The 25,746-nt window shown below is 41.0% G+C and overlaps 1 long non-coding RNA gene across 2 annotated transcripts in view; it reads left to right on the top strand.

The window, feature by feature from the left end:
• LOC111757303 (uncharacterized) overlaps window positions 1–12,352 on the top strand; it is a 160,597-nt gene extending 148,245 nt beyond the window's left edge. The window contains exon 5 of one of the 2 annotated variants that reach the window (XR_010044725.1): window positions 9,690–12,352. This is a non-coding gene — a long non-coding RNA (uncharacterized LOC111757303). The remainder of the gene's footprint in view (window positions 1–9,689) is intronic. The other variant, XR_010044726.1, reaches the window with a different exon arrangement.
• Window positions 12,353–25,746: the final 13,394 nt, after the last annotated feature.

A 25,746-nucleotide genomic window follows, 5' to 3' on the forward strand; every position in this document is an offset into this window, starting at 1 on the left:
CTCAGTTGATGGACACTTAGTTTGTTTCCAAGATCTGGCTATTACAAATTGTGCTGCTATAAACATGGGTGCACATAATGACTGTGGTATGATGCTTTCAGTTCTTCTGGGAATAAGCCTAGAAGTGGAATAGCTGGGTCAAATGGGGCTTCCAGTCCCAGCTTTTTGAGAAATCTCCAGACTGACCTACACAATGGTTGTACTAGTCTACACTCTCACCAACAGTGCAGGAGAGTTCCTTTTTCCCCACAGCCTCTCCAGCATTTGTTGTTGGTGGTTTTCTTGATCTTGGCCATTCTTTCAGGAGTGAGATGAAATCTCAGTATGGTTTTACTTTGCATTTCTCTAATGACCAGTGATGGTGAACATTTTTTCATGTATTTATTTGCCATTTGTATTTCTTCATCTGAAAATTGTTTATTCATCTCAGATGCCCATTTTTGGATTGGGTCTTTGAATTTTGGGGGTCTGATTTTTTAAAATTCTTTATATGTTTTAGACAGAAGTCCTTTGTCTGAGGGGAAGTTCACTAAGATTTTTTCCCAGTTTGTGAGTTTTCTTTTCAGTATGCTGGAGATTTCTTTTGACGTGCAGAAACTTTTTAATAAGAGGCGATACCAGTTATTGACTCTGGGAAGTATTTCCCATGCGGTTTGAGACCTGTTCATGAATTCTTTACCTACTCCTATGTCTTCAAGGTTTTTACCCAATTTGTCTTCCAATAGATTTAGTGTTTCTGTTTTAATATTCAGATCTTTGATCCATTTAGATTTTATTTTAGTACATGGTGATAGGCATGGGTCTAGTTTTAGTTTTCATCATATGGAGAGCCAGTTTTTCCAACACCATTTATTAAAGAGACTGTCGTTCTTCTAGTGAACATGGTTGAGTGTGTTTGTAGTTGTGGTTGCATCTTCTAATCTATTCCACTGATCTTCAGCTCTGTTTTGGTTCCAGTATCATGTTGATTTTACTACTGTTGCCTTGTAGTATAACTTCAAGTCAGGGATTGTGATACCTCCTGCCTTGCCTTTGCTGCTTAGAACTGTCCTTGCTATTTTAGGTCTCTTCTCACTTCAGATGAATTTTAGGAGTGATTTCTCGAGTTCTATGAGGTATGTTGATGGTATTTTTATCGGGATTGCATTGAATCTGTATGAAAGTTTTGGGAGAATGGCCATTTTCACAATATTTATTCTTCCTATCTATGAGCAAGGGATGTCTTTCCATTTTCTGAGATCATCTTCAATTTCATTTTTCATTGTATTATAATTTTCCTTGTATAGGTCTTTTACTTCTTTTGTGAGAGTAATTCCTAAGTATTTCATATTTTTGGTTGCTAGTGTGAAGGGTGTTGCCTCTCTTATTTCTCTCTCTGTGACTTTGTTGTTAGTGAATAGGAATGCTATTGATTTTTGAGTATTGATTCTGTATCCAGCTACATTACTGAATTTATTTATTATATCTAGGAGTCTTTCAATGGAGTTTTGGGGATCTTCTATATAGAGTATCATGTCATCTGCAAATAATGATTATTTAACCTCTTCTTTTCCTATCTTTATGCTTTTTATTTTTCTCTCTTGTCTAATTGCTCTGGCCAGTATTTCCAGTACTATATTAAATAGGAGCGGTGATAAGGGACATCCTTGTCTTGTGCCTGATTTTAAAGTAAAGGCCTTCAATTTTTGGCCATTTAGTATGATATTGGCTGTTGGTTTGTCATAGATGGCCTTAATTATATTGAGGTAAAGGCCATCTATTCCAATTTTCTGTGAGGTTCTTATCATGAATGAATGTTGGACCTTATCAAAGGCTTTTTCTGCATCTATAGAAATGATCATATGATTCTTACTTTTGGCTTTATTGATATGGTGGATTACATTTATTGATTTATGTATGTTGAACCATTCCTGCATGCCTAGGATGAATTCCACTTGGTCAGGGTGTATGATCTTCTTGATGATTTGCTGCATCCTATTTGCCAATATTTTATTGAGTATTTTTGCATCTGTGTTCATTAGGGAGACTGGTCTGTAATTCTCTTTTTCAGTTGGGTCCTTCTCTGGTTTTGGTACTAAAGTAATATTTGCTTCTAGGAACAATTTAGGAAGGATTGCTTACCTTTCAATTTCATTGAAGAGTTTGAGGAGTGTTGGCATTAGGTCATCTTTGTATTTCTTGTAGAATTCTGCAGTGAATCCGTCTGGGCCTGGGCTCCTCTTTGTAGATAAAGACTTAATTACGTTTTCAATTTCATTAATAGAAATTGGGTTATTCAGTAGTTTTACATCTTCATGACCTGGCTTTGGTACTTCGTACGCTTCTAGGAATCTGTATATTTCCTCTGTGTTATCAAACCTTTGAGAGTAGAGGTTTTCGAAATAGGTGTTAATGATCTTCTGTATTTCTATAGGGTCTGTAGTAATTTCGCCTCTTTCACTCCTTATTGCATAAATTTGAGCTTTTTCTTCCCTTTTTAAAATAAGATTGGCTAGGGGCTTGTCAATTTTATTTATTCTTTCAAAGAACCAGCTCTTTGATTCGTTGATTTTTTGGATTTTTTTTTTGTTTTTTTTTTTTTTGGTCTCCATTGCATTGATTTCTGCTCTGATTTTTATAATTTCTTCTCTTCTTTTGGCTTTGGGCTTGACTTGCTCTTCTTTTTCTAGATGTTTGAGGTGTAACATCAGGTTATTTATTTGTATTCATTCTGTTTTCCTAATGTGGAAACTCAGTGCAATAAATTTTCTTCTCAGGACAGTTTTCATTGCATCCCACAGATTCCGATAAGTTGTATTTGTGTTTTCATTTGTTTGTAGGTATTGTTTAATTTCTTCTTTAATTTCCATTGTGCCCCACTGATTATTCAAGAGTGTGTTATTCAGTTTCCATGTGTTTGTGGGACTTTTGCAGTATCTTTTATTATTAATTTCTAATTTCATAGCACTATGGTCCAATAGCATGCAAGAGATAATTTTGACCCTTTTGCATTTATTTAAATATGTTCTTGAATTAATATATGGTCTATTTTAGAGAATGACCCATGTACTGCTGAGAAGAATGTGCATTCTGTTATTGTTGGGTGATATACTCTGTATATGTCTATTAAGTCCATTTGTTCATAGGTGCGATTCAGTTCTTTTATTTCTTAGTTGATTTTCTGTCTGGTTGATCTGTCCATTGGTGTCAATGGTGTATTAAGATCTCCTGTTAGAATTGTGTTACTGCTAATTTGGTTTTTCGTTTCTGTTAGTACTTGTTTTATATAACAGGGTGCTCTGGAGTTTGGTGCATATATATTTAAGATAGTTATCTCTTCCTTTTGAAGTTTTCCCCTAACCAGTATGTAGTATCCTTCTTTATCCCTTCTGATCATTATTGGCTTGAAATTCAGATTATCTGCAAACAGAATAGCTACCCCTACTTTTTTTTTTGGGTTCCTGTTGCATGAAGTCTTGTTTTCCATCCTTTGACTTTTAGTCTGTGAGTATCCTTTTGGGTTAGTTGGGTTTCTTGTAGACAGCATATGGCTGGATTTTGTTTCTTGATCCATTCTGCCAGTCTGTTTCTTTTAATTGGTGCATTGAGACCACATACATTAATGGTTAGAACTGTTATATATTGGTTTGTTGTTGACATGTTATCTTTTTGCTGTTGCATCTTTATCTTTCAGCTCTGTTTAATTGTCTGCTTTGTTTAGTGGTTTTTTCTTAAATGTATCTAGGCTGTCTTTCAGTATTCTTTGCAGGGTTGGCTTGGTGCTCATGAAGTTTTTCAGCTAATGTTTGTCATGGAAGTATCTTATTTCTCCATCGATTTTGAAGGATAGTTTTGCAGGGTACATCAGCCTACGTTGGAAATCATTTTCCTTTAGTATCTGAAATACTTCACTCCATGCTCTTCTTGACTTTATTGTTTGTGCTGAAAAGTCTGCTGTAATTCTGATAGGTTTTCCTTTATAGGTGATCTGTCTTTTCTCTCTGACAGCTTTTAATATTCTATTCTTTTGTTCAATTTCTGGGATGTTCATTATTATATGTTTGGGTGTAGATTTATTTTGGTTATGGCTATTTGGAGTTCTATATGCTTCATTGATCTTGATATCAGTTTCTAATCTCGTGTTTGGGAAATTTTCAGCTATTACTTCTCTAAATATCTATCCTCTTGACATCCTTTACGTTGTCCCCTTCTTTTTCATTTATCCCTATCAACCTTATGTTGTTCTGCTTTGCATCATCTTGCAGGTGTTGAATTGTTATTTCCTGATTTCTTGTTATTTTTAAAAGATCTTTTCTTTCCTGTTCACTAGCTGCAATCTTGTCTTCAAGGTCTGAGATTCTATCTTCACATTCATTGAGACGGTTTTTACAACTTTCAATGGAATTTTTGATTTCCTGTATATCTCTTTGCATCTGCTTTATGTATTCTGTTTGTTTCTTATATTGTTCATCCAGGGATTCTATCTTTTTGTTTAGGTTCTCCAATTTTTTAACTGTGTCTTCTTTAGATATGTTCAGCATTTCCTTCATTTCTTTTATCATTTCTTCTTTTACCTGGGAGATTATTTCTAGTTTGAATTCCTTTAAGGTTTCCCAGGGTTGCTTCTTTATTTCAGTTACTATTATTTCAGGTACGTGGAATGTGTTTTCTTCTATGCATGTGGTTCCTAGGCTTTCGTCAAATGGGCTGGATGTTTGATGTTGCATTTTGGTCTTTCGTTTTGTCATTTTCGTATATTTTCGAGCCTCAAGTGTTGTTTCAAGTGAGGGAGAGGGTTCCCCCAGACCGTGTCTAGGCCCGACTGGCTGGGCCCACAGGGAACCTTGGCCTGGCCCCTCAGGCGAGGAAGAGTGTTTCCCGAGACTGGGACGGGATTCTGTGCCTAGGCCCCACTGGCTGGGCCCGGAAGGAAACTGCGCGCTGGTCCCCAGGTGACAAAGAGTGTTCCCCGAGACTGGGACGGGATTCTGTGCCTAGGCCCGACTGGCTGGTGCCGGCAGGAAAGCGCACTCTGGTCCCCAGGAAACAAAGAGAGTTCCCCTAGACTGGGGCGGGATTCTGTGCCTACCTGACTCACTGGTCCCAGCAGGAAACCGCAGGCAGATCCCCAGACAACGAAGAGAGGTCCCCCAGACCGGGGCAGGATTCCGTGCCTCCATTTGACAGTTTCTTAAAAATTAAACTGAAAGGTTTTTGGCCCAAACAGGACACTGTAGCCAGGAAAACCTCAAAGGGAACCAGGAAGCCCCTATCTCTCCTGCCCCTAGGAATTTACATGTGACTCTGTCTTCCCCGCCCCTGGGAATTTGCCTATGGTGCCAAACCTAGGACCAATGGGCTACCCGTGCATCCCTGATGCTCCCTTAGGTTCCACCTCAAACCAAGGGTACTTACATACCCCCACGCCACGTGTCCGCGAGAGAGATCGCCAGACGCCAGCGGTGGGGGTGCCGGTCATCTCTCTCCGTGTTCTCAGAATAAAGGTCTCTTTTTGTTTTATACTTCTCATCTTTTGGAAATACTTTTTATCTTTTGGAAATAATCCTATCATAAACATGCCCTTCCCACAGGATCCTTGAGGTCATATTCCCTGGTGCTCCACCAAAAGGAGTTGAAAACTTAGTGTAGAGACCTGAACAGTGGTGTTTGTAATTGCCAAAACTTAGAAGCAACCAAGATGTCCTTCCATAGGTGAACTGATAAATAAACTGTGGAATGTCCTGAAAAAGTAACATTACTCAGCACTAAAATGAAATGAGCTCACAAGCCCTGTAAAGACATGAAACTATTTAAATGCTTATTACTAAATGAAATAATCCAATCTTAAAGGGCCACATACTGCATGACTATGTAACCAAATGCAATGAGTTTGCCCTTGGATGAGTGCAAAGCCAATAAGCACAACCACGAAATAAAAGAGTGAAGAATGGTTTACTACTTACAGCAAGCAAGGAGCATACTGGGGTAATTCACAAAGCAGTGATGCATTAAACAAAGCATGCGGGGAGAACATGGCGGACAGATAACAGCAACTACCAGAGGCTCTCTGAAAGACTCGGCTCAGAAGCCAGGAATGGTGCAGACTAAGGAGACATAAGCAGGTGGAGATATGCTCTGCTGACTCAGGAACGAACTGGGCTGAGAGAAACCAACTTGGAATGCAGTCCTGGTGCTAAAACAGGAACAGAAAAGCCTCGGTGTGGAGGCTGGACCCCGCACCATTGTAAGCCGCGATTTGGGTTTCCCGCCACGTGGCGGCTGGCTGCCTCTACAGTGGCTCGGCAAGGAGAGAGATGCGCAGAAGCTCTGAGAACAGCAATCTGCAAACGGCAGGGAGGCGTGCTGACTTGTGGTGAGGTGAGTGAGAGAAGCTGACACTCTACCACAGTTTGACTCCAGCGGAGGACTTTCTGGGCCCGAGCAGTCCTGCGGGAGCAGGGCGCGGTGGCGACTCCAGCCACACATCCCCCTCTCGGGCGGGATTGGTGAAAAGTGCCTGGCCTGCGTGACGCTGCCGGCGGACCTGGTAGGCTGTCCCAACCCATATCCCAGAGCCTGACGGTGGCCGGGAGGGGAGACGAGTAGGCTGCCTGGTCCGTAACTCCCTGGTGCGCAGCGGTGAGCGGGAACACCTAACTGGCGCAATTCGATCAGGCTGTGGCTGACTGGGAGAGAAGCTGGGCCTCTTATATAAGCTTGCATATACAAGGAACAGAGAAGAAGAGGCAGCATGGGAAGAGGCAGCAACAAGAAAGGCTCCTCGGCCCCCAATTCTGAGAAACAGGCAATAGCAGACACCGCACCAATACACATAAGGCACCATATAGAGAGCCTCATAGACCAATTCAGGAATGAAGTTATCAATGACCTGAAGCTAGAAGTATGCAGAATAGTTAGAGAAATGCTAAGTACCACCCAAGAAAAAACAGGTGGTGGAATGGAAGAACAGAAAAAAAGGGGAGAATTGTTTGATGGAGAAAACAGAGAAAGCATAGAATACGTGAAGCAGGTTCAAAGGGACTACCAAGATACTAAGAAGTCTATAGAAGACTGGCATAACAGCTTGAAAGAAACTAAGGACAGACTATCTGAACTGGAGGGCAGATTTGTAATATGGGAGAATGAAATGAAAAACTTCTTAAAAATAACAAAGAAACAAACAGCAATGATACAAAGACAAGAAGATGATAAGAGGATCCATAACTTAAGGATTAAGAACATAAAAGAAGAATTAGGGACACAAACAAGTGAACTACAAAAGCTACTCACAGAAATAATCCAGGAGAATTTTCCTAATTTAGCAAAAGGTAAAGATACTCAGATGTATGAGGCATACAGGACCCCAGCTACCTACAACCCAAACAGAGCAACACCCAGGCATATAATAATAAAAATTCCAGAAATTCAATACAAGAACAGAATATTAAAAGCTGTAAGAGACAAGAAACAGACCACTTACAAGGGAACACCCATCAGAATTACAGCAGATTTCTCTGCACAAACCATCAAATCACGAAGAGCATGGGGGGAAATAATTCAAGCTTTGAAAGATAATAATCTCCAGCCAAGATTGAGATATCCTGCACAACTGTCCCTGGAAATTGATGGAAAAACAAGGTGCTTCCAGGATAAAGAGGAACTGGGGGAATTTGCAACCACCAATTCAACTCTACAGAGAGTATTGCAGGATATTCTAAAAAAAGAAAAATACAAAGAATCCAGAAATAATGGCAGAGAGGCCACAACGAATGGAGCAGAGAACAAAATAAAGAAGACAAACTGACAGCTACTGACAGAAAAAGAGCTCAACAGAAATGAGGCAGAGAAGATTGGATGATAGGAACAGCTATTTTGGAGAAAATGACATCTTAATAGGTAATACTGATTTAGTATCATCTTGTTTTGAAGTCTCATCTAGCTTTTGTCCTTCTGTCTCCAATGGTCTAAATAGGCTGTATCTTATTGGATTTTATTATGTACGATAGTATAAGCAAAAACCTTTTAAAGACAAGGAGATTATACAGAAACCATTGTTCATTTTCTGTTAGTCGATTCTAAATACTCTGTAATGCTGTCATTCTCTTGAATGGTTTTACATTGTTTTGATATACTTAATGCTACAATATACCAAGTTGTACTCAAGGATTTCAAAGAAAGAGACAATATGGTAACTACTTTTAGGTTAGGATTATCTGGTGGTGAAACACTATTCTGCTTAAATGGTTATGTTTTGATCTGCGCTGTTTCATTGTTATGCCCTCTTTTATCTCAATCTCCACTCCATTATTTACTTTTTTATCTTTATCCTTTTAATTAAAGGAAAAAAAATAGCAGGATATATTATAGTAACCCACTTTGACTTTTCATTACCTTGATTTAAAGCCCTGTATTACTCTCACCATCTGGTTTTTAACTGATGTTCCCCTATTCTGTTTTGCTGGATAGTATCAGGTTCGAAAGTTTAGGCATCAGCTGTGAAGATAATGAGATTCATTATGACGCCCATTCTTGTTGACTTTTATCTATTTTTGAAGACCTACAATGTCTCCAATGTTTTGGTTTTGTCGGTTTTATTCTTTACTGTTTTGTTCAGTTGTATTATAACTAACGATATAGGCAATTCTATTAGAGATAGCGGGAGGCATTATGGTAACCATTGTTGATCACCTTGTATTATGTTTTTACATTATCTATTATGTCCACCCTTTTGACTTGACCGATTCTGTTCTGTTATGTCACATTTGGTTTTACTCTCTTCCAAAAAAGTAATAAGAACCGTGGGAGCAATGAAACCCAAAATGTGTAATAGTCATGGTACAAAAGAGAGGAAAAGAAAGTGCTCCAAACTATATAACTGCATGTATATTTAAGTGTATAAGATAGAAAATGATATCACAGAGTTTTATTGGATCAATGAACAGAACTGTTTGCAGTATCATTGATGGAATGTCCACTTTACAAGCTTTAATTTTGTGACTTGAACAATTATTTCTAAGATGACAATATGTAATCCATTAACTAGTGATTTCCTACTGTTCATTTTTTTTCTGTAAATCTGTATAACTTGTACCCTTTCCCTGCTTTTTTTTTCTTTTCTCCTTAAATAAAATTTAAAAAAAAAGATAAAAAAAAAAACAAACAAACAAAAAAAAAAAACAAAGCATGCAAGGGCTTTTATTGGGAAAACTTAAACACATATCCATATAGGAGAGACTATTCATTACATGTAGAGGCAGGAACGTTCCTGAGTATGCTCAAATTCAAGGTCATATATTACATGTTTTTAAAAATGGCAGAAGGCAATGCTTCTGGGTGAATTCGGTGGTACTATGAGCAAAGGTTACTCTACAACACCTAAAAAGAATGAATCAGGGTGACTCAGCAACTTTGGATGGTTCCTTCCAAGTTTCTTTGGAGGGTTTTATCTGAAATAAACAGAGACTCTGAAGGAACACTAAAGGTAATTTAAAGAAGTAGCAACGTCCTCATCCTCCCCCTCAGCATAGATACTTGTCCCTAAATGAATCTGTCTAGTAACCAGCAATTCCAACTAGTAGATGGCATTTGGGAAAAGGTAAAATTATAGAGACAAGAAAACAATCAGTGTGTGCAAGGGACTGGGGAGAGGAGGTATAGACAGAGCACGGAGGATATTTAGGGCAATGAAACTAATCTCTCCAATTTTGCAGTGGTGAAGACTTGTCATACATTTGTGCAAAACATAGAATGTAAACAGCAAGAGTGAACCCTAATGAAGGTATGGAGTTTGGGTGATGCGAGTCCGTGTGGGTTCATTAATTGCAACAAATACACCAATGTGGTCCAAATCAGTACTTGGGAGGTATTGTGTTTAATGAAACACTGTTTTATGTTCAGTTTGGCCATGAACTTAAAACTGCTGCACTCTTTCTTTAGGTTTAACTCTTACAAAAAGATTTTCTATAATAACAAGAACAGCAACAACAACAAAACCACACCTGGTTTGAAAAGGGTCCCGATAGGTGTTACATGTTGCCCTTCAATGTTACAAATTGTCCTTAACTGTATGTAATGTTTCACTTCAGAACCTTGATGCAAGTCTGTGGGAATGAAATCTATGCACCTCAATAATGAGCAAAGAAACTTGAACACACAAAGTGAGGGAAACAACAGGAGAGAAAAAAGGCAACAGAGCAAGCGCTTTCTGCCTTGGGAGGTAATTAGGAAGCCCTTTCAGAGCTAGCCTTCGGGGACCCTGAGCTGATGAATTGCGCTTGCAGGCCAGTGCTGGCAAATCCTTGCTTGAGACCTAGTCCCTGGCACCTTCCCTCCCAGCGTTTTCCCCTTCCCCAAGTGAATCAGTGCTCCTGTCCCTGGCACCCTATTAAAGTATTTTGTTAATAATGATGGCTACAGTGTTATCTCTGATGAATATTTGAATTTTTTTACTTTTGGATTGTTAAAGATGCAAATGTATGTGTTTCTAAGATAAGGGCGTTGGGAACTCCCTATTACTGGGAACTTGGGGATGATGGAATTTTCTGCCACTCCCACAACTGAACCATGTGGGTGCCTCCCTGCCATTGGTTTCAAGGTCAGACTTAGGATATGAACATCCTAGATAAAATGGTGAGACCTGTGTGAAGCCTTTTTGCATTTGTGGCTTTTGTTAGCAACATGATGTAGAGCCCTGCTTCTCAAAGTGGGGTCCTTGGATCAACTGCTCAGAATTACTCTAGGAACTTTTGCTTTGAAGAGAACCTCTGGATCCTTCTGCATACCTGAACTTTCACAGTTTCCTTGGGTAATTCTGAGGGATATGAAGCAGAAGACTCAGATATTTTTTATGCATATTAAAGTTGAAAAATCAGAGCTGTAGAAAAGACCCACAACCCTGTCCATACATTGGATTCAACTGTGGTACTTCTTTACATTTTTGTGGTTTCCATGTCACATTCCTGGACAGATTATTATTACTGGTCTAGGGTAGGTGCCAGGTAGCAGTGTATTTTAAATTCGTATTTTAAACCTGATACCAAATCTGGTTTTTTAAGGCTTGCCTTATGAAATTCCCAGTCCTCAATAAATTCTAACCTCATCTTTTCCCTCTAACATGCTTTTAGCACACTGTTGGGTGTTACTTTCTCTAAGCACAGTAAATGTACTTGACTTTCACTTCTCAGGTTGTGCTGATGACATGTGTTAGCAAAAGAAAAATTGCTATCTATCTATGCTAGGGTCAAAAACTGACAGAATAGAGAGCTGATGTCTGACAATGATTTTTGTTGTTGTTCTCAAGCTACTTAACCTCTTTGACCTTTACTTCCTTTTGTAAAAACGAGAATTTACAATACCTCTCCTGTACCTCAGAATCATTAAAAGGCAAAGAACTTACTGTCTGTCAAAGTGATCTACAACCTGGAAAATTCTTCCTTAATATAATGTGATACCTCTAAACTATAATAGCTCCTATTTATTGAGCACCTATTACAGGGTCAGAAAATGCATGACTCATGGACTATGCCCTCAATTCCACTATCTCTAGCAGACATTTGGTGGATCTCAGACAATGGAGCCCCAAAGACTGGCACTTTGATATTCCAAGAGGTCTTAGTAGTAGCTAGCTTAGAACCAAGATTGTTCTAACTTTGTCTTGTTTCTCCCTATCATGCTCTTGGAAGGGGCTGTGTGTGGAATCCTTCCCAGACCAGAACTGGCAAAGAGGACACCGTTACCTTTGACCCTCTTCCCAGAATCTTGTTCTCTGTGACAGTAAAGAAGACTGAGCAATATAACCATGGTTGGAAAAACTTTGTCATTACAAGAGCCTGTCTGCCTTTCAGCTGTATTAGCTCTGAGTTACTGAGTGGAATACTTGTGGCAATAAATTGCACAGAGGAAAGATTTATTTTGGTTCACAGGTCTGGAGCTCCCAGCCATGATTAGGCAGTTTCCTTCTCTGGGCCCTCATCAAAGAAAGTACATTGTGATCAGAGTGCATGGTGGAGCAAACCACTGATGTTATGAACTAGGAAGCAGAGAGACAGCCCCTTTGGAGTCATGCCCCCAATGACCCACTGGCTGCATCCCTTAAATGTTCCAACACCTCCCAATTGTGCCACTGAGGACCAAGACTTTAATGCATGGATCACTGAAGAACGCTATCCATATTCAAACCATGGTGCCAAACTCCAAACAACCATTCACAAGTTAATATCCGTCTCCTGTGTCATCATTATTATCTAATAGCTCTCTATCCTTCTTCCCTATGTAGAGGATTTGAGTGTTAGTACTTTGACCATTTTCTGAGTCTTATACTGTGTATGACTTATATGTTTATGTACTCTAATAAATTTACGTTTTTCCCTGTCAACCTATTGTCAGTTTATTTCCTAGACTAAATGTTTTGAACCTAATAGGGAAAGGCAAAAATTTTAAATTCCTTACATGTAACTCCTGAAGCATGATAATCATTCCTAAAACAGGCCTGATGACCTTAGGTGTTTTTGATATAGAATTCTGTCAGCTTGGACAAAGGATCTAGGCTGCCACTCTTGGCTGGGCTGCCAATCCTGTCCAGCTACCTTTCAAGCACTATAGAAGATACTTTATTAAGCTTCCTTTATTTAATCTTCATAACAACCTAATGTGGCAGATTTTGTTGTGTCCCTTTTCCAGATAGGGGAACTGAGACTCAGATAAATTATATAACATGAACTTAGTAAGTAGCAGAGGCTTATTCCTAACCCTGGTTGTCTTTCCTCATAGACTATATTATTCCTATAATGATTATTTATTTGATTATGCCATGTAAGTATCAAGTTCTTTGATACAAAGTAGGTTGATATGGTTATGCCTATGAGGCATAACCTTACCTATGAGGTTGGTGACATTGATGTTAGGGGGTCAAATTCTAACTTTACCTTCTTGAATTTTGGGGGGGCTGGGTCCGAGAATTAAACAGATATAAGCCACATTAACAAGAAAAAAAACATAAAATTCATTCAATACAAATTTAACATGGTAGGAGGCTCTTTGTAAAGAAATGAAAATGCCAAACATGACAGAACAAGAGATCCTACACTAGGTTTCACAGAGGCAGTGACAAAAGTAACTATGTGCAGAGGACCAAGGAAGATAAAAATTATTTTAACAAGATGTGCACAGAATTCTCTTATTTCAACCTCCTAGCATTTATGATATTTCTTTCTTTCTGGTAGAGAGAAGACACTTCTCTATGGGGCTTTTATGTCTACCTTTGAGAAAAAAAAGAGGAGGGTCAGATCACCCTTCTGGCACCTGTCATCGTATTGTTGCTGCTGTTACTGTTGTTTTTTAATATGACTTTAGCTCAAGATAATCCTCGTGCTAAAGTGTCATATTTTGGGGCCGTGTATTCTACCATCCACAGCATCTATCTAGGGAAATCTGAGAGGTGCTATGTTTCCTGAATTCAGAAAGTTAGCACTTGACTAAACACAGGAGACATAGAACAGATGCAGGACAGATGCAGATACCGGCCACAGACTCCCGCCTCTCTTACCAGTGAGACCTGCCTGATTCCCAGGGCTGCAAATCTACAAGCTGATGTCCTTGGACAGAGGCTTCCTGCTTTCACTCATCTTCCCCACCCAAAAGAGCATGGCTACAATAGAGACAATAAGTGTCTGCCCGGAAGGAGCCAAGATAACCTTGAAGGGAATAAAGGACTGTGCATATTGATGGTGCAATTTGAGTACATATTGATTTCTAGTAACTGGTGTCTGGGATCTCAGCTGATATAATAGGTTGTAGGACTTACTTGTAAATAAAATTACAGAATTCTTTATTTTTTAACCCTTCAACCCTTGGAGGATCATGTTATTTTTATTTATAAATATTCAACTGATGAAGAATTCAGTGTAGCCTATGGCTTGGTGGTTACCGATTCCAGGAATAACTAACAGGCTGCAAATCCTATAGGTGGCTACAGAGACAGTCCTGACCAGATTACAAACATGATTTTTCCATTGAGGAGTTGGTAATGCATAGAATTCTCCTAATGGGGGGAAGTTCCTATTGGGAAACAACCATGTTGATTTTTCTACTGGAAGGATGGGGGTGCAGTTCTGGAAATTTCTTTCTCAACTGGATCAAACACAAAAACCAGAGACAAGCATGAAATTCTGCTCTATTTTACCTTATCATCAACAGTTGTTAAGTCACTTACATTTATGCAACAAACTGTGCTTTTAGGATACTGTTCCAAAGTCTTTTTTCCCCATCACTGTCATGTCATATAAAGTCATTTTCCAGGCTGGGCATGAGAACAGAAGTGGGCTGACTGTCTATTGGTAGATCCCAGGTGAATAAACATCTAATAACGTTGCAATTGAAACAGCTGTTCATTGAGCTATCCATTGTTCATTTGCTGAGCACCAGGGCCTGTATTTAGTTTAGATGGGGAAATATACAAGCATTATGCTTCACATTTACAATGTCCCCCCATGGTCTCACATGTTCAGAGATGGGCTTTCAGGAGGTGATTGGATCATGAGGGCTCTATACACATTAGTGGATCAGTCCTTGAATGAGGTCCCAGCTCAGTGTGCTGTTGGGAGATGGGGCCCGGCTGCACGATGTGGTCCCCTGGTTGTGTGTCTAGGAGGATACGTCTTTTACCCTGACTCTTTCCTGCTGCTTCTGCTTCCCAGTACCATAGGTTGAGCAGCTTTCGTTTGCCAGGCCCATTTACGCTTTGGAGACAGAGATCCAAGGACTGAACCCCTAGACTCTATGAACAAAAATAAACATCTTCTTTGTGTCTGTCAGGTATTCCATCCCAGTGATGGGAAAGCTGACGAATACAACAGAGAAACAAAATATAAATCCCTGGCTCAGAAGCTCACAGTCTTGTAGGAGTGAAGAGTTGGCAGCCGTGCCAGCAAAGGTAGATATCCTTACATCCACATCTAGTCTTCAAAAGACGAATTGCACACATTCAGATAAACAATCTATATTCTATTGCTTTAAATTGGAAAAATAATAATGTGTCTGTATCCCACCAAAAATCTCAATAAATTTCTTCAAGAATTTCTCAAACTTGTAAACATCCATAGAACTAGTCAATGTATGATTTAATATGATATTATAAATGTAATTATCTAATTTTTAGTACTCAATGAACTCCCTTATTGCTTTGTACAGTGTATGCAGATTCTGAAAAGCATCATATGTGACTCATGCTTTACTTTAGTAGAAAGATAATATCCTCAATGTATCCCACACTCACTATGGCTATTGATCATCTGCATGCAGTACTTCTCTACATTGAAAAAATAAGAAATGATTAATACTTCCCAGAATAAGCAATATTTTACAAAATGAGAAACACTTTCAAGGATCTTCTGCATTTTCTCCTGCAGAGAATAAAGAAATGTAGATGTATGCATGGCCAAGTTGTGTCCACTGTGTGTTGACTTCTTTCAATGTACATTGTCACTTCTGACGTATGTACTTTTCCAGGGGTCCTGCATTTACCTGGTTTCTCTGATACATTGTGGCCCATAATTTTACTTAACAGTGTGCCTGAGAATGATAATTGATGATACAAAACAAAGGAATCTCAAGATAAGATCCTTTTGGGAGGATGGTTGACATTTGACTTCAGGGCATGCTCACTGCCATTTATATGCCCGCTAGGCAGACTTATTATGATGGGTTTTGGTCTGGAGACAGACTGTTGGGTGAACAATTTTGCAAGTCATTATGGAAAATGTTAAATTGAGTCTGCAGATAACCAGAGACACCCATATTTTTAAGAGGCATGGGCATAAGGTAAGGGAGCATGTGGATGCTGCCTACAAAGGTCATAGAAGAGAAACAGCAGCAGGAAAGAGCTAGAGGATGATCATTCCCCAGACAGGCAGACAGAGAGATGGGGGAGAAGGCATTCTGGGCTGAGAAAAAACCATATAAAAGTCGTAGGGGCAAAACATCCCAGCACATTGTGTTCAGGGACCTGAATACAGCTTCTTAAGGCTGAGGAACAAGGAGGGGGCAACATGAGCTTAGAGAAAAAGGCATCTTTGTTTGGATGTTATTTTGAAACATGAGTTACAACTGAAGGCTTTTAAGCAAGAGTGCTAGCATCACACTTTGAAGTTTTAAAAAAAACACCCTAGCGACAAAAAAGAAAACGGATCTGAGGACAAGCAGAAGCCACAGATGATGAGGACACAGAACAGAAGCAACGGAGATAAAGAAAAGAGCGGACTGGGGAGGCTGAGAGGCGGAGCTGAGAGGTTTGTGCTCTCGGACAGTGAGCAGCCTTTTTCACCCCAGTATTGTATACCAGGGAATTCAGGGTTAGGGGCTGAGTCTTTTCTGTTTGTGTGTCCTAAAGGCAGTTCTGGGCAGACATATGATACAAAGTAAGAAAAATTTCCTTGTTTTTCCAAGACCTCATCAGCCAGAGCCAGGTGCTAAGGTAATGAACCAGCAGGTTAAATGAGTGCTTTCTGAATAGGCTCTCATAGACCCTGTCTTAGGGCTTTTCTTTCTTTTTTTCTTTTTCTTTCTTTCTTTCTTTCTTTCTTTCTTTCTTTCTTTCTTTCTTTCTTTCTTTCTTCTTTCTTTCTTTTTCCTTCCTTCCTTCCTTCCTTCCTTCCTTCCTTCCTTCCTTCCTTCCTTCTTTTTTCATTCTATTTTGAAAAAGGATGTGTCTATATTGCTGGGCTTGAACTTGTGATCATCCTCTCTCAGCCTCCCAAGTAGCTGGCATTTCCGGGGTGCACCACCACACCCTGCTCAACATAAGTTTCAAAGTTCACATACATTTGTAGTTCACAACGAAACGACAGCAGTCTCTTAATTTCAGGCTTCTCTTTTTAATTTTGACTACAGTCTCCACTATGTGGAGAGTAGAAGGCTCAGCCGGAATACTGCAGTATCTCCTAATTGATCTCTACCCTCTATTTTCTTGCCTAAAGCCCCAGAGACAGACCATTCTTGAAGCAGGGTCTTGGGAATCTCAGAGCAGGGCTGTCTTGACCTCAGCTGAGCCGAGGCCACCCAGCTTCTTCCATCATTTTGCTCTCTCCTGATGGAAATAGTGTCCTTATTCATCCACCTCACACAGATGCTGGACAGATCGGTTAGTTAATGCTCAAACGTTGCCTCGAGGAAGAACAGTGGCGGATTATTATTGTTACTCTTTTGCCTAAGATTCGTTCTCTGCCTTTGAAAGGGAGTCACAGAATGACCACTAATGGTTAGTTTTGATGCTGTGCTTCTCCCAGCTGGATATTGATTCACCGAGAAAATGAACTGTCTTCACATAGAAGATAGAAGCCTATTCGTCCATTTTAAATGATGTGACTAAGTCACCATCGAGCAATGTAACTGGGGCATCATGGTTAGAGTTGACGTCTGGCCTTATGTCAGCGAGGACTTCGTCCTGTTCTCTGTAGGCAATAATGATAAAAAAGGCCCCTCACTTTGTCAGCCAATTGTCACCTCGCATGCTACTGATCCCCACCTCAATGCTAGAGACTATTGGAGATGTATGTATAATTATTTTTCTTACCGAAACACTTTGAACTTACAGACTTTTACCTTGGCAAAGTGAATAATGGCTTCTCAAGGATATGTTTTTCATTAGTTTATTTCTGTAAAGTGCTGATTATCTCAGGAAGTTCAATATTGAAAAACAACAAAAAACAAGTTAACATTTGGAATAATCTTTTCTTCTTTAGTTTTGAGGTTGATACAAAGTCAAGGAAAGTTGTAAGAAAAGCTTAAATTACATTTAAATAACAGCAAAATCATTCATTTGAAGTGTGTGAATTGAAGCTGGTGGCTTGATATTGCAAGCTTGGTACGCTGCTAGTTTTCTTTGGCAACTTGAGCTTTTAGCATGATTTATGCCTAAACTTTTAGAGTGAAATTTATGAACTGCATTAAATGCTATGGAAGAAGCATAAAAATCAGTAATTTGAGGTTCTGGAACAATGGAATGCTGTATACAAATAGGATAAATGGAAATAAAGGACTCATACATGCATTTGTGGAAAATGAATGGCTTTCTGACATCAAGCAACCAAAGCCTTGGAAATTCTTTACTTATCTTCTAATTGGCTGGATGAGATATTGCTGCTAAGGATATAAGAAATCAAAGAAGTGTCATTAGAAAACAAGACAAGTTGGGTAGCGAAATGGTGAGATGACAGGTTTTTATGAAAATGATCAGACCAGAGTAGATCAGAAAGGCTGCATCTTACAGTTTTTCCCAGCAGGTGGCAGAAGTGAGGCTTCAAGAAGCCCACAGGCGCTGCTGAGCTAGGTCAGTCTCCTAAACGCTGCCTCGGTAGCAGCCTGGCTAAAGTCCGGATGGATGGACCTGGCTGAGCAGTCTCTGGGGCCTCTTTGTGAGGTGATGGACGTCCTGGACGTGACTGGAACAGCCTGGTCACTCTGCCTGTTTTCAGGTGACGACCATGGGAATCCAACATTTTGGCCTGGCTTCGCCACATTAAGTGAAGAAGAATTTTCTTGGAGAAACATATATATAATAAATAATCCCTTTAAAATATTTTTACTATAATAGAAAGGGCAAGCGACCCATGTGCCGCAGGTTGGGTAAGCCTCCAGGAATAACCTTGACTTTTCTAGAATGTTTGCCTCCTTCTTTCCCTGTTCCCAAGATTCCTGTGCCAGCCCTGGAGTCTCTGAGGGGTGGGGTGGGCGAAGGGGCAGCGGTGTCCAGGAACTTTTTCTGCTGCTGTTCCTCTTTATTGGAGAGCAGTGGCTCTGGAGCTCAGGTATCCTTTGGTATCCAAAATTGCTGACAGACTAAGGAACGGAGGATCAAGAACTTGTCTAACATTCACAACAATTTTGCAACAGCAATGTATGCTCTCTTCCAAACTGCAGTTATTCCTGACATTTCACCAATTCCTGCAGCGTGTGGGCACCTTGGCATCTTGCAGAAACTGGAAGGCGTGTCATAATAGGTAATTGTGAGGACCCCACTGCAAGGCGACCTCAGAGGAGACAGGTTTTCTGGCTGAGGCGGAGCGAGGTGGATGAAGACAGCTCTTATGTGGACGGCGAACAAGGTGCCCAGCTAGTCTCATGAGGCGGACTTCTCCATGCAGAGTGATCTGTGATTCTCATTCCAAGTGGAAACAAAACCCTGAGGTTTGTGGCCGTGTGTTTCTGCAGCTCAGGAGGGGCACAGATGTTCCCAGAGGATCTCCGGGAAGGATGCTCCGCATGACAGTATTGAAGCTGGAGATCACAGACAGATTTCAGACGCTGCAGAGTGCAGAGGTAACAAAGTAAGACGGGACTCCAGGCTGCCGGGCGAGGGCTCCACGGAGGAACCAGAGATGCAGAAGAAGCTGCGGAAGCCCAGACACTGGAGGGTGAGATCTTCGACACTGAAACAGGCAGAGACTAGATTTCAGAGCAATCCAAAGTTGATCAGAAAGCGGTAAAAAAACAGGTTTTATCAAAAATCAAAGCTATTCCTCAGTTCTGGGGCTACATGAGTTCTGTTTTGCTCTGACAAATGGGAGTTTACCCTCACAAATTGATGTTTTAAAATTCTTACCAAGAACCTAAATAACTGATAACATTAGAAAAATAAATTACATTTCCCCATCACATTAGACGTTAGCACTTTTGACATATGAATTACTCATTATTTGAAGTGAAGTTTTACACTATTCATCCTCACTTCTTAGGATGGTGTTCATAGGGAACAGTTCAAATGATATGGATGTATATATGGATGCATGTATTGGTGTTAGGAATAGATCCCAGTACCTCACACGGTAGACACACTGTTCCACTGAGCTGTACCCCCGGCTCAGAAGGCATTTATAAGGGTTATAAGGGATTCTTTTCCCCTCACCTTTGCAACTATGAGTGCAAACCGACAGTTTCCTCACCTATCATTTTAAGAAGTTAAAGTCATCTGGATTGGGAGTGGCTCCAGTGGAATAGATTGGGCCTCTGCTGTGGACTGTGCAAACTCAGGGTAAAGGCAATAAAGGTGTTTTGGAGAGGCATAGACATTCTCCTTCTCAGCAATGATGGTGCTTGTCAGAATTGAATAAAGAGTCACACGGTGACTTTCTGAGACCTTCTGTTTAAATCCTAAGCATCTTTTCAATTGGGTTAATACTGATTGCTAAACTTTAGCCTGCTTGCTATTACCCTTATCAGCAGTACTGGCTTTGGCTCTGAATTACAAATGCCATGCATAAAAAGAGGCTGAAAATGGACCTACTTTGCATGTGTATCCTGAGAAACCTTCTCTCTAGAATTCAGAGCAGACGGCTGCTTTGTCTAGTATGCCCCAGTGTGGATGCAATAGAAACAAACTTCCTCTAGAGGGCACTCGCAGACTCTCCATGAATCCAGAGCTCGGGAACCTGCAGCACTATGGGAGTTGCAGAGGGCCAAGGAGAAAGCGGTATTGATAAACAGATGAATCTGGATGTGCACATATTTTCATCAGCAAATACTGTCTCAGTGTCTTGCTTTGTCTTTTGGATCAGATCAGAGAAAGACATGCACACGTGGGAAAGCAAAGCGTGGCAGATTTCTCTGTTTCCTTTGTGAATGAATAGTGAACTTTCCCCACTTGGGGAGTTCGCAGTGTCATATTTATAATTACCAGGAGAGGAAGGGAAATTAAAAGACTCAGCTGCTTAACTCCTCAGCAATTGACCCGTGGGCCCGAGGGATGCGAGGGGAACTGCGTGTTCTGCCTGAGTACTGTGAACTGCTCAGGAGTGGCCATTTGACCTCTCCTGGGCCACCTGTGGAAAGCAGCTTCGGTTAGATTAGATGAGCTGTAATTGGCTTTGGAGTTGTTAAAACACACTCTGGTGCACATTTCTTGGTGTTTTGAAAGGCGCGTGTTTTACTTGGACCGGCTCCGTGGAGAGGGGAGTCAGTCACGGCTTGGGTGGCAGGTCGAAGTAGAGTTTTGCTGCCTAAAATCTGCTCTGCCTCCCAGCGCCCCCATCTCCCAGCGAGGGGAGCTTGCTCAGCCCTCTGCCCTTCTCCTTTCTTCAGTCCTAAGGGCAGGAGAAGGGTTCAGTTGATTGGTCTGTGGTGTGGTCAGCAAGAGAAGTACAGGACTGGCCTGGTCGATTTTAAGGGTTCTTTTCAACCTTTAGGTTCTGTGATTCCATGAATTTGCAGGCGCTAAAATGAATAGAACAGGAAAGTGAATCAGGGAGATTTCAGCACTGTAAATGGTGGGACTGTGTCCCCACCTCCAGCTGTATCTCTCCAAGTCACTTTCCAGCAAGCAGGATGCCTATGCCTCTTTAGAATACACATCGGAGGGTGATGGCTTCCTCCTACTCTCCTCTCTTCCCCACTCCCCGCTGCTTCTTACTGTACTCAGGGATTGAATGCAGGCCTTGAACATGCCCAGGGCTTTTTCATTTTAACACAGGATCTCACAAGTCATGCAAGCGGGGTCAAACTTGAAGTCCTGCCTCAACTTCCCTGTGCTGGGAAAACAGGTGTGTGTCACCATGATCAGGCTACATTGTGGCTTTTTTTGTGTGTGTGTTTAAAACTTTTCAGTGGTTCCACACTGCCATGAAAAGAATTCCAATTCCTTGCTTGGCATCTCTAACGGACAGGGCTTGTCATGATCTGTCCTACAGTTTTAGCTTGTCCTCCGGAGGGACATGTGGCTCTCCAGGGTACCGTTCTATTTCAGCTCCAGGTCCATGCTGTCCCGTCCACCTGGAACTCAGCCCCAGGCCATATACATTCTCAGCGGACAGGTTTCATCCTTCAGGGCTCAGCTTGGTTGCTCCCTCGTCCAAGAAGACTTCCCTGACTCTCAAAGACCAAGTGAAGTGCCCCCTTCATATGTGATTGTAGAACGCTCTCCTATTCTTAGCTCGCAGAGAGCTAAGGTTAGTTTGCACAGAGAAACCTTTCTGAATTTTGTCGCAGACGTGCTTATTGCCAGGTGTCCTTGTGGCAGCTCTTTTGGCTCTTGGAACATCCTCACCTTCCTGAACAGTGTCTTCTCCGTATTCGGCCACAAACATCCTGGCAGGGTTTCAAAAAGAAGGAATCAGTGTTCAGCTTTGGTTTTGAAACAGAGCCTAGAATTCCGTAATGGAGCAATTATCTTGAAAGCCAGGCTTCAAGGGAAGAAAATGGGACCCGTGAGTCGGGAATGTGTAGCAACTGGCCACTTGGGACAGATATGCTGTGCCCCTCACGATGAGCTCTGAGGACATTCCCTGCCCACCTCTGGCGGCAGGAGACAGTCAGGGGATAGAAGAAAGAGAACTGGGAGTGGGGGTCCTGGCTCTTTTTGTAACATAAGGAGGGAGGAGAAACAAAGTGAAGTCCAGACAGGTACACGAGCTTCCATTTTAGCTAATTCCCCATGTCTCGGGTAACCTGGAAAATTCCCAGCCCTTAATGGAGCTGGAGCTTCCTGGCACACTCAGGATAATTTGAAAATGCCCAAGTGAGGTTTTGGGCTGATAGATCTAAGAAGCCAGGAACCATATCCGTGGCTGAGTAGAGGGGTGAAGAAGAATCTGGTGCCACACTACACTTGAGAGAACCAGATAGGGTCATCCATTCCTCAGCATGGACCCACAGACCAAGAGTGGGCCATGCTGCAGCAGCAACCAGCAGAGACCCTCGGAGAGCACCGCCACCAGGAGGGCCTGTGAACCTCCCTTTGCACCCACGGGTGGGGGCTTTGAAGAGGCTAAATAGCTTGAAAGATGATTTGCTCTTTGAATCAAGTGACTATTTCTCAGAGGAGACTGTGATAGACCAAAACAGGTCTGTTTTAAATTATAAGAGATCGAGTTACCTTTAATTTGCAAGTTTTTTTTCTATAACCTAAGGAATGGGGCTCAAGAAGTGAGCAGTTACACTTGACAAAATCTTTTAAAAATAGCATATCTGAAGCCTTGTGTAAACTTTGCTCTTATTAGGCAGTTAGATTTACTGACCCTTGCACCTTTCAGCCTTCATTTATATGAATGTATATGTGTGGATTTATGATATGATAGACAAGAAGTATATGCTTTAACTTATTTGTGCCATCAGAATTTGTTGAACAAGGACTCTGTGTGGTCACTAAGTGCACAGCACAGAATAAGACAGGCACAGTCCCTACCATAAGGTACAAATTCATCTTTGAAACAGAGGTTGGTCAGTCACTTTTCTGTCTAGGTTAGATTTGCCATCGTTGATCATTGCACCTTTTAGCCACTGGGAGGTATTTCTACACACACAATGTAGTTTGTGTTGGCAGTGTGGGAACACACTGAGTTAAAAATCATTCCAGTTTGAATCCTTTTCTCTCCTGCAGTTGTCCTGTGCCTGCTGCCACTGAGCTGTTCCAACATGTATTTGTTGTTCAATCATCATCCAGAAAACATTTATTCTGCTCCTGTTCAGAGATACTCTGTTAGCTGCTGAAGTTACACAGATAGATGGGGCCCTTTCCACCTTCAGATTGTTCACTGTCTCTTGGAGGACATGAATAAATCGATAAACACTGTGGAGGGAATGAGGCTGTGTGATGAGTTTGTGCAAGCAGCTGCCAGGCACGGCTACCATTTATGTCTGCAGGGTGTGCACCGTCTAAGGGTGCCAGGCCTGGGTGCAGGGCGGAAATCCAGCTTATGCGCTGACCCAGGCTGCGTACACTCAGGGGAAGGGTTGGATTTTTTATCTCTACAGGGTTCCATGTGCTTATCACTCACTGGACTATACTCAGAGGAATGGCTTTTCCTAACGTGTGCAGTGTGCTGTGAAACCTAACAAGCAGCTCTGAGAGAAGAGGGGAGTGTGATCTGAGTTTAAAGCTCTGGATAAACTTTGGCTGCCAGGGCGCAGTGAAGGAGGAATCTGGCAGCAGAGCCACTTGTGCTCAGGGGAGGGAAAGAAAAAGGTGACTTCGAGGAACGATGAACCACTTGTGGAGAGATTGTCCAGGAGAATTGGGGAAGGGAGAGCCCAGAAGCGAGGACAATGGCCAATCATGAGGGACGGATGTGCCGAGAACTTTGCCCTTTGTCCTGTACTTGGGGGGGGGGGCCTACGGGAGATTTTAAGCTTCACCTCCAAATCCTTACATTTAGTGTGGATTAACCCTTCACTACCCATCAACCCTCCTCTCATAGCTTCTCTGTCCTCTGTCTTGTTTTCTTTCTTGCCTTGGCCGCGCACTTTGAAATTGAATCACAGTCTGCCTCGTTACCATCCATCCATCTCCTGTGCATCTTCCTCTCCCTTTATCTCTTAGAACATGTGAAGCATTGGGCTGGCAAAGACCATGTCTTACACGCCTAAAATAGGCCTTTTTAAACGAGCATTTCTCAAAGTATGATGTATGTACCATCTGTGGTAGGTGAGACAACTTATTTTATTTATTTAAATGTTTTATTTTTAAAAGAAAAAACAAAAATGATGATACAGAATTTCAAAACAAATAGGAGATTAGCAATGGTTAATATGTTGTGTATTGTTATCTTCAAAATAGTTGCTCAGATTACAAGATACAGAAATGAAAAATTGATCAAACAATGTAAGCACAAACCAGTCTTTTCAATAAACTAATAAAGATTAGTAGTGTAATTATCTACCTTGTATATATGTTGTTTTCCTTTCTTTTTTTCTCCTTTCCCCATCCCAGGTGTTCCTTCACTTTGAGCAGTTTCTTTCCTTTTCCCTTTCACAGTATCTTTGTATGTTTTAGACCTTATTTACTCTTTCAGTGTTTTATACTAGGGACACAATGTGATGTTTACACATGCTTGTCTGACTTATTTTACTCGTAAGTGTGGTCTCAAGTTGCATCCATTTACCTATAAAAGCCAGTGAGGCAACTTTAAATAGCATCCAACAGCTACTTTTCTTTTAACATATTATTTTGCACAGGGCTGGGGATTATAGCTCAGTGGTGCAGTACCTGCCTGGCAAATGCAAGGTCCTGAGTTTGATTCCTGGTACCAAAAGCAAAAAACAAAAACAAAAAAACCACAAAAACAAAAAATAAAAAAACCCCTCCGTGTGTGTGTGTGTGTGTGTGTGTGTGTGTTAGATGTTTATAAAAGTTATTTAAATGTACAACAAGAAAAAATACAGATACATCACAGATCATGGTCATGGTTTTACTGATACCTCTATTTAAGGTACAAATTTCATATAGATATCGGAATGCCAGGTCCTGAACTTGCCCTCCTCAATACCTTTGACACTGGGGTATTCTGAATCCATTATCATCATCCAGTACGTCTTTTCTGTGCCATTTTTCTCTCCATTATTTCCTTACATTCCTTCCTTCACTATGTTCACTTTCCTGAAACAAATCCAAGCTTTCTTTCATTTTGAGAGTCTTTGTAAAACCTAGTTGTGACCTAATCTCTGCCTATCCCTTGGTTAAAGACTCCTTCCCATATCTTTAAAGACAGTTATTTGTTCTGGAAGCAATTTTAGAATAAGACTGCCGAGTTTTGATGTATGCCCCATTGAGACATGGGGACTGTGCACCTCTTCTTGAGACTATGTAGACCTGTGATGACTTTGATCAGCAGAGTATGATGGAAAAGAAACTGTAATTCCTAGAATTAGGTCATCAATGCCAAGAAGTTTTCCGTTCTTATTTTCTGGAACACTTATGGTGCCCTGAGATGCCCTGTAATATACCCAAGAACTCAAAGCCACTATGTTGGAGAGTATTATGATTTATACCTAGATGGCCCCCAAGAG

The sequence above is a fragment of the Cavia porcellus genome, unplaced genomic scaffold (genome assembly GCF_034190915.1).
Source record: "Cavia porcellus strain 051 isolate PalLab524CR breed Dunkin Hartley unplaced genomic scaffold, mCavPor4.1 scaffold_30, whole genome shotgun sequence".
Taxonomy (NCBI): domain Eukaryota; kingdom Metazoa; phylum Chordata; class Mammalia; order Rodentia; family Caviidae; genus Cavia; species Cavia porcellus.